The sequence below is a fragment of the Podarcis muralis genome, chromosome 3, assembly GCF_964188315.1.
Source record: "Podarcis muralis chromosome 3, rPodMur119.hap1.1, whole genome shotgun sequence".
Classification (NCBI taxonomy): domain Eukaryota; kingdom Metazoa; phylum Chordata; class Lepidosauria; order Squamata; family Lacertidae; genus Podarcis; species Podarcis muralis.
In genome coordinates, this window is record NC_135657.1 from 90,135,258 (window position 1) to 90,144,308 (window position 9,051).

Sequence of the window (9,051 nt, forward strand, 5' to 3'; positions counted from 1 at the left end):
GAAGACACCCGAGGACACCAAAACCTGCATTCCTGTACCCGTGAAAATCTACGAAAGCATATATATATATATATATATATATATATATATATATATATATCCTTGAATGTTTTGCTGGTGAATACACTTCAAAAGTTCACGGGCTGAGTGAATATTCAGCAAATATTATGCAACCAGCATTTGACAGTATCTGACAACTAGTATGCGCTGCCAGTCAGTGTTTGACAGTATCTCACATCTAGCAACATTGATAATTGGCATGCAATAGCACATAGTATTTGGCAGTGTGTGACACATAGCAGCCATCATTTTGCAGTTCCTAAAAAAAAGTTGACATTCAGCATCGGTGAGCAATTGATATTGCCCAACACGTAGCAGTCAATATTTGCACTCTATCTGTGGTGAATATTTGATGTGAGTTAACAACCAGAATGTTGCAATAGTGGACATTTGACAGTATATGAAAAGGAAACAGTTGTGTTCCAGCAATATTTGACAGCTGTTAAACATTCAAGCATTAGAAACTCAGCATTAGAAACTCAGTAATCAAAATCTGACAATATGTAACAAGGAGCATATATGGTGGTACCTCGGGTTAAGAACTTAATTTGTTCTGGAGGTCCGTTCTTAACCTGAAACTGTTCTTAACCTGAGGTACCACTTTAGGGCCTCCTGCTGCTGCCGGAGCATGATTTCTGTTCTCATCCTGAAGCAAAGTTCTTAACTCGAGGTAATATTTCTGGGTTAGCGGAGTCTGTAACCTGAAGCATTTGTAACCCGAGTTACCACTGTAATGGCAATTGGTTTCCTACCGCCAGCTTGTCAGAATCCTCTGTGCTACTATTTCACACTGTAAAAACACAAAAATATGTAACATAGTAACAAACAAAAACAAGACACCCCAACCTTTAAAAGACCATAGATTGTCTAATTAGCCAAAGGCCTCGGAGAAGAGCAATGGTTTTGCCTGACACCTAAAGATATCTGACCAAGGCGCCCAATGAGCCTCTCTGGATTGGTCCCAGAAGGTGATGCTAGAAGACTGCTGACTGACTCCTTGGCTTATGGAGCTCTGAAGGGTCATACTATGCCCCCATGTTTCTCAACATCCACATGAAACCATTGGATGAGGTCATACACAAACTTTTTGGTGATACTCTCCTTCTACTTCTCCTCCTTCTCCTTCTCCTTCTCCTTCTCCTTTGGGAGGCCATGTAAATTTTGAAGTTCTGCCTGTTGGTGGAGAGGATGAACAATTTTCAAAACTGAATCCAGCCAGTGAAATGTCTCCATGATTACTCAGTCCTGTGCCTAGATCTATTTGAACTAGAATGGGTGTCAGTTGGTTCTGCAAAATTGCAACGATTTCTGCTATAGATCTCTATAACAAGCATGCAGATTTGGTATCGGTGCCAACAGCTCACTTGTTAGTCCCGAGCAAGACTCACAGATATCACAGAAACACAGAGCTGGAAACCTCCTCAAGGGGTGGGTCCCTTGGCCCCATTCAAAACTAACTTTGTTAAAGGCAAAGCTTCATTTTCTGGACAATCTTAAATATACACCTGGAAGGGACTTCAAAAGTAACTAATCCCACTGGTCCATTTGTACTTATACCTGGATCCTCTAGTTTTAGCAGGAATTAACATCTCCTCATAAGTATCCTGTTGATCCTTTGTTAAGACCGTTAATTCTTTTTCAAAGTGGAGAAAACAGCACACAAAAGGACACCAATAATCTGTAGCACCTTGTAATTTAAAGTAAATTTGTTTCCCTTTTACATGTCTCCATTTACATATCTTTTCACAGTTCCTTCTTTTTTAAAATGGGAAACATAGGCTAGTGTTTTCGTTGCCCAACTGCAGAAATGATTCTCTCTCTCTTCATTTAATTTTCATCTCACTTTTAACTTGTATACCGCCTTTCAACATAACTAGGCACAAGGCAGTTTACAGCAACAAAATATACAATAAAGAGCACACACCTTATGATAATCTGATCCGATACAAAAAGTCATAATAAAACATAACTTTAAAACAGAACGACTTGTTTCAAATTCAATCATCTATTAGAATATAATAGTATACAACAGAATGAACTCTCAAATATCAGCATATAATAATTAAACAGAAATTCATTCTTAACAATTATGATAAACTATTACTAAACTGTGATCAATAAACTCAGGTAGGTAGCCATGTTGGTCTGACGCAGTCGAAATAAAAATAAAAATATTGTCCAGTAGTACTTTATAGACCAACTAAGTTTGTGATCAGTAAAAAACAACTGCAAGTCACAATGCATGAAATACCACAATACGTACAAAACTATGTAAAAGGATTGGATTGAGAAACAAAGACACACAATTCATAAAACTATTTTTTTAAAAAAAATCCCTGAACACACACCCTCCCTCCCTCCCTCCCTCTCTCTCTCTCTCTCTCTCTCTCTCTCTCTCTCTCTGTGTGTGTGTGTGTGTGTGTGTGTGTAGGGCTTGTATGAACACTAATGGAATGAAAGAACCTATTACTGTCGCTATCCATCACATTCAAACAGGCAACCCAGGCAACTGGAAGGTGTGCAGCATATAGTACAGTGTAATAAGGAATCTCTTTTGCTAGTAGCTGTTATGAAAACCTCTGTCTAAAGCTCTGATGAAGCCCCTTGACCAACAGGGTTGAAAACAAGTGATTTCATGAAATATTTACAGATATGCCATCTGCCGAGCGCCGTTGTCACCATTTGAACATTCATGGAATCCCAGCTTTGTGACTTGAAGGGAAAGGTTGGTGGCTGAGGGAGAAAAACCAAACCTCACACAGGCTGTGAGACATAGGAAGTGTGTTGTGGGCAAGTTGGGAGACTGAAGACGGGAATGCCCAGTGGAAGGAGGTCATTGGGAGAGATGCTTAGGTTAAAGAACTCCAGAGGTGGGGTAGCTCAAAGGCATGAGAAGTTAGGAGGCAGGCAGGTGGGCCCTGGCTGAGGGTAGACTGATCCTGGTGAGGCAGTGAACCACTTCCACAAATGGACCGCAGCCTCCACTGGGTGTATGAAAGTGTCATTAGTCTAGTCATTAAGTAACACAAGCTGTCTGTTCAGCTCCATCTTTTCTTTATCTGTGTGTACGATTGGCCTGGAATCATCTATGCACTCTGTTTTTTAGCGTTTTCCATAGATACCATTGTGGGAGGTCCTTGATAGGATGCCGACATCTGGGTGACCAGGGGGATGACGACGATGGTCCCCCCAAATTTTCCAGGAGAGGGCCAGGCCCCCTCAAAATTCCTCGGAGACCATACACATGCCATGATCAGATCCCAGTCTCTCAAAGCACCACAGGGCTGACTCAGGGAGAGCGGTGTGAGCAGCGTTCCCACCCCAAAAAAAATGTGCCCCGGGGGGATCGTTCCAGCAGCAGCACCCCCCCCCACTACGCCCCTGACCCTAAGGACCACCTTTCCCCACATGAACTCATCTGGAACCTGCAATAATCACCAAAGGCCTTTCTTCGTGTGCCCCTTCCAAGGGAGGTTGAGAGGGTGGCAACACAAGAATGGGGCTTTTCATTGGTGTGAAATGCCCACTTCTGTGAAAATTCTGTCCCTAGGGAGGCATGCCTGGTGCCATCATTTCCTATTTTAGGTACGAGGCTAAAAGACTTTCTCTTTCCTCAGGCTTTTGGCCCTTAATTTGAAGGGTGGGCATTGTGGCCTCTCTTAGTGGGGCAAGGTCCGTAAGGCCTACCTTTTCTCTATATCACTGTGTTTTCTGGGTCTTTACTTGGTTGCTCTTAAATATAAGCTACTCTGGGGCTCTCTGTGAGAAAAGCAACAAACAAAACAATGTGCCACATAGATGAGATGTTCCTTTACAGAGGAACCTGCCTTGTATCAAACCAGATCTGCGGTTGGTCTAAGCTCAGTATTGTCTACAGCATGGGTAAGCAAACTAAGGCCCGGGGGCCAGATCCGGCCCAATCGCCTTCTAAATCTGGCCCACGGATGGTCCGGGAATCAGCATGTTTTTACATGAGTAGAATGTGTCCTTTTATTTAAAATGCATCTCTGGGTTATTTGTGGGGGCTGCCTGGTGTTTTTACACGTGTAGAATGTGTGCTTTTATTAAAAATGTATGTATGGGTTATTTATGGGGCACAGGAATTCATTCATTTTCTTTTTTCAAAATATAGTCTGCCCCCCACAAGATCTGAGGGACAGTAGACCGGCCCCTGCTAAAAAAATTTGCTGGTCTACAGTGACTGGCAGGGACTCTCCAGGGTTTTAGATTGAGTCCTTCCTATCCTTGTTTGGAGAGGCTGGAGGCTGAAGCTAAGGCCTTCTGCCTTTGAAGCATAGGCTCTGTCACTGAGCTACATTTGGGCATGGTTTCATGTGACAGTGGCTCCATGCAGTGGCCGTAATATGGAAGAGCTACCCACCCACATGGATCACAGATTGAGCACTTGGGTAGAAACTTTCCATGCACTCAGGACTATCTGTAGGGCAAGCAATTATTGTATCTTATAGCAGCTGTCTGGAGCTGCCATCACAAATGAGAATTTGTAGAGAAGCTTCCACATCGTGACTATGATGGCAGGATTCTCCCAGTTACGTTGCAGTCTCTACTGGTCACAAACAACGTTTGGACAGTCTACCATGACAAGCTTGGAAAGGAGTAAAATGGAGAAGGCGTGTAAAAATTCATTTTTTAAAATTTTGTTTATGCATTTTCCAGTCTGTATTTTACATACATTTACCATCTTATCATATTATTACAGGCATCCCAACCTACCTTTCATCAACATCCTAGTTTATACTTTTTAATTTGCTGCATCTCCATTGTTTTCTCCAACTTTTCATTTGTTCCCTTTGATTATTTTGTCTACTGCTGATCACAGGTTCATCCTCACTTGCAGGTTAAACTTAATACAGTGGTACCTCGGTCGATGAACAGCCTAGTTCACAAACTATTTGGAACACTAACACTTCAAAAGTGGAAGAAGGTGTTCCAGGTTAGCGAACTTTTTTTGGAATCCGAACATACTCCGTTTGAGGGTGAACTTCTGTTTTGAGTGCCATACTTCTGTTGTCCGGCAGTGGAGAAGAGGGTCATCACGGCGTTTCCTGCAGCCATGAGGGAGGGAAGCTGAGCGTCCACCAGCCAGCTGGATTGCGGGTGCACAATTCCCCCCATGCTGTGGTGAAGAAGAAGAAGAAGAGTTTGGATTTGATATCCCGCCTTTCACTCCCTTTAAGGAGTCTCAAAGCGGCTAACATTCTCCTTTCCCTTCCTCCCCCACAACAAACACTCTGTGAGGTGAGTGGGGCTGAGAGACTTCAAGGAAGTGTGACTGGCCCAAGGTCACCCAGCAGCTGCAAGTGGAGGAGCGGAGACGCGAACCCGGTTCCCCAGATTAGCAGACTACCGCTCTTAACCACTACACCACACTGGCTCTCAGTGGTGGGAGGCACGCGCTCTAGGGGGCATTTCCCACAGCAGCGTGGGGGGGGATCTGTGTGGATTGATTGATTGATTGATTGATTGTGTGACTGCGGAAATGGATAAAAGCCCCCCATCCAAGCAATGACTATCATCAGTGCAGGTAAGAATTTTTTTTTTCATTTTTATCATCTACAATACTGTTTTATGTATTTTATAGTACAGTACATTGATTATTGCTTTCATTTTATGTATCAACGGTCTCGTTAGATAGTAAAATTCATGTTAAATTGATCATTTAGGGGTTGTTTTTAAAAGTCTGGAATGGATTAATCCATTTTGCATTACTTTCTATGGGAAAGCGTGCCTTGGTTTTGGAACACTTTGGTTTAAGAACAGACTTCAATCCCATGTACTTCTTGTCATCTTTTTATCCCAATTCCTTATTTTGGCCGTCATACTTGCTAATTCCATAAATCATACTCACTAATTCCGTTTAAAAAGTGTGCAAATTCAAACTCTAAGATGGAAAACGAAACGAAAAAGAGCAGAAACCAAGCTACTTCTCAGGCAGAATTTGTAAACTGATCCTATCATTACTAGGTTTTTTTAGTATTATTATTATTATTATTTAAATCATTGTGGTCCCAGTTCCCTTTCTATAGCCTCAGCATGATGAAATTCAGTGAGTATCAACTAACAAAGGAAGAAATGGTGGTATTAATTATTCACTCCTCTCCTGGGCCTCCAGGCACTCAACACTTGCACCCGTCCTGTGTACATTATTTAACACTTCATAGTTCAACACAGATACAATTTGACTGAGCAACACACAGTTCAGTGAGCAGCTGAGAGGATGGCTGTAAAGCATGTCATGAGTGCTTTTTGATATCAATAGGAGAGGCACACGCAACTAAGGTTTTAAGGTTTCACATTCCAGCTGTTGTTATGAGTAGGGGTAGATGAAGAGAAAGCTAACACAGAAAAAGAGCAACTGCAATTCTGAACCCCTTGATTCAGCAAGACGGGTGTGGGGAAAGTCTGTGTGCAGGATTCCAGCCAATATACAATATAAAAAGTCCTGTAAATTACAGTGTTTTGGAGCTGCAGATCCGTGGAAATTATGGATATTCTTCTCAACATTATTTTTTTGCTTTGGGATTCCTTCACAGTTCTCACACCTTACAGTTGCCTTGCCAGGTCTTTTATTTTTTACGTATGACATATAGGGTAAAGGGGACCCCTGACCATTAGGTCCAGTCATGACTGACTCTGGGTTGTGGTGCTCATCTTGCTTTATTGGCTGAGGGAGCCGGCGTACAGCTTCCGGGTCATGTGGCCAGCATGACTAAGCCGCTTCTGGCTAACCAGAGCAGCGCAAGGAAACACCGTTTACCTTTCCGCTGGAGCGGTACCTATTTATCTACTTGCATTTTGTCGTGCTTTCAAACTGCTAGGTGGGCAGGAGCAGGGATCAAGCAACGGAAGCTCACCCCGTTGTGGGGATTCGAACTGCCGACCTTCTGATCAGCAAGTCCTAGGCTCAGTGGTTTAACCCACAGCGCCACCCGCGTCCCGGTATGACATCAGGAGTCCAAATCCTAGACTGTCAGAGTGTAGTAACATAGGAAGCTTGCCATATAGCAGGTCTGACTATACTTCTCTACCCAGCCCAGTATTATCTGCGATGACTGGTGATAGCTCTCCATAAAATTAGGGAGAAAGAGGGTCTGAACTTGCACCAGGGAACTGCTGCATTTGTTTTGCATGTAGGAAGTCAGCAACCCTGAGAATATCAGTCTAACACTGTAGGAAAATGAATAGTTAAGCACAAGGACGGTTTAGGAAGTTTGGAGGTTCTTCTCTATATACCCTTTCCATGCAAGTATATCAGCCTACAGTGCAAGCCAAGTTGCATCTGAGCACATCCAGCAGTTCAATCCCTAGTATTTCCAGGTCAGGCTGAGCAAGGCTCCTACCTGAAACCCCAGAAAGCCACTGCTAGAGGGACCAATACTGAGCTAGATGGACCAACAGTCTAACTTGGCATAAGGCAGTGTCTTATGCTCCTACATTCCCTTCACCTGTTATCTATCTTCTAAAATTAGAAGTGACAGGTATTGAATCTGGGATCTTCTACACCCATAGCATATGCTGCACCACTGATGATGGTAGCATGATATTCCCTCTCCAAAGGCATCAAAACTCCCAAGTGCATTGCTATTTATTTAAGATTTGTGATGTAGCCATTACATGGAATTATCTTCCTTCCTTCCTTCCTTCTTTTCTTCCTCCCTCCCTTCCTTTCTTCCTTGTCCTGCATAATGGTGACAACCAAAGAGGTACATTGGTACCTTAGTTCTCAAACTTAATCCATTCCAGAAGTCCGTTCCAAAACCAAAGTGTTCCGAAACCAAGGCGTGCTTTCCCATAGAAAGCAATGCAAAATGGATTAATCCATTCCAGACTTTTAAAAACAACCCCTAAAACAGCAATTTAACATGAATTTTACTCTCTAACGAGACCATTGATCCATAAAATGAAGGCCATCAACAATGTACTGCAGTCACACAATCAATCGATCAGGAGCTGAACTGGATTCCACACAGTCACACACACACAAAAAGAGAGCCACAAAAACAAAAACACAAAATAAATAGCAAAAACAGACAGACCTCAGTGTAAGACTCAAAAAGGAAGAGTGGCACTCAAATCAGAAGCGATAACACTCAAAACGGAGTGCGTTCGGCTCCCACAAAAAGTTCACAAACTGGAACTCTTACTTCTGGGTTTGCAGTGTTTGGGGGTTCCAAGTTGTTTGAGTACCAAGGCGTTTGAGAACCAAGGTAACACTGTATATGCATGCAATATTGCCTCCTTCTTCCTCACCCCCAACAATTTCTCTTCTAGCAGAGTGATGGAATACTGCTCTGGGAGGTTCGCAGGTCTTCAAGGGGTGGCTTTTCGCAGAGTAGGGGAAGCCTGCTGGCGGAAGCTGAGCTTAAATGAACCCGTATGTGTGCAGTAGATGCTGCACAGACCCTTGGATCATGGCCAACTGCTGGTAACATATCTAAATAAGTGCAATAATTATGAAGGGAAAGGGGGTGTGGTATGTTCTAGTCTAGACAAGTAGTCTAGACGTCTTCCATAATGTGGAAACCACAATGTGCGTCTTTCTCTGATAGAAGACCCATGCTCATTGGAGCCATTACTGTCATTTTTCCATTCGACAGACGCCATTCCAAGAAAAATGCACTTATTTACTTCTTTCTTAAATTGACAGATACCTTCAGACAAGGGTGTAAACTGGTTGAGGGTGCACTATGTGTCCATTCCTTTGAAAGCAATGTGAGAAAATGATCCTAATTGTAGCGTTCTTAAGAGAGCATGTACAACTCTCTTCCTGTTAGCGCTACCACCATATTATTAGGGACTGGCAAATCCACCCATTTCTGGCTCATCTCACTTTTGCAGTGTTCACCCATAAGTTTGTTCCATCCCTTTTACCTACACAAACGTTTGAATTTCTGTACATATTTAAATTCATCATATGTGCTCTCAAGATACGTATTTCTGGATGTATATTCTCTAAGCAGAAGTTCTCTA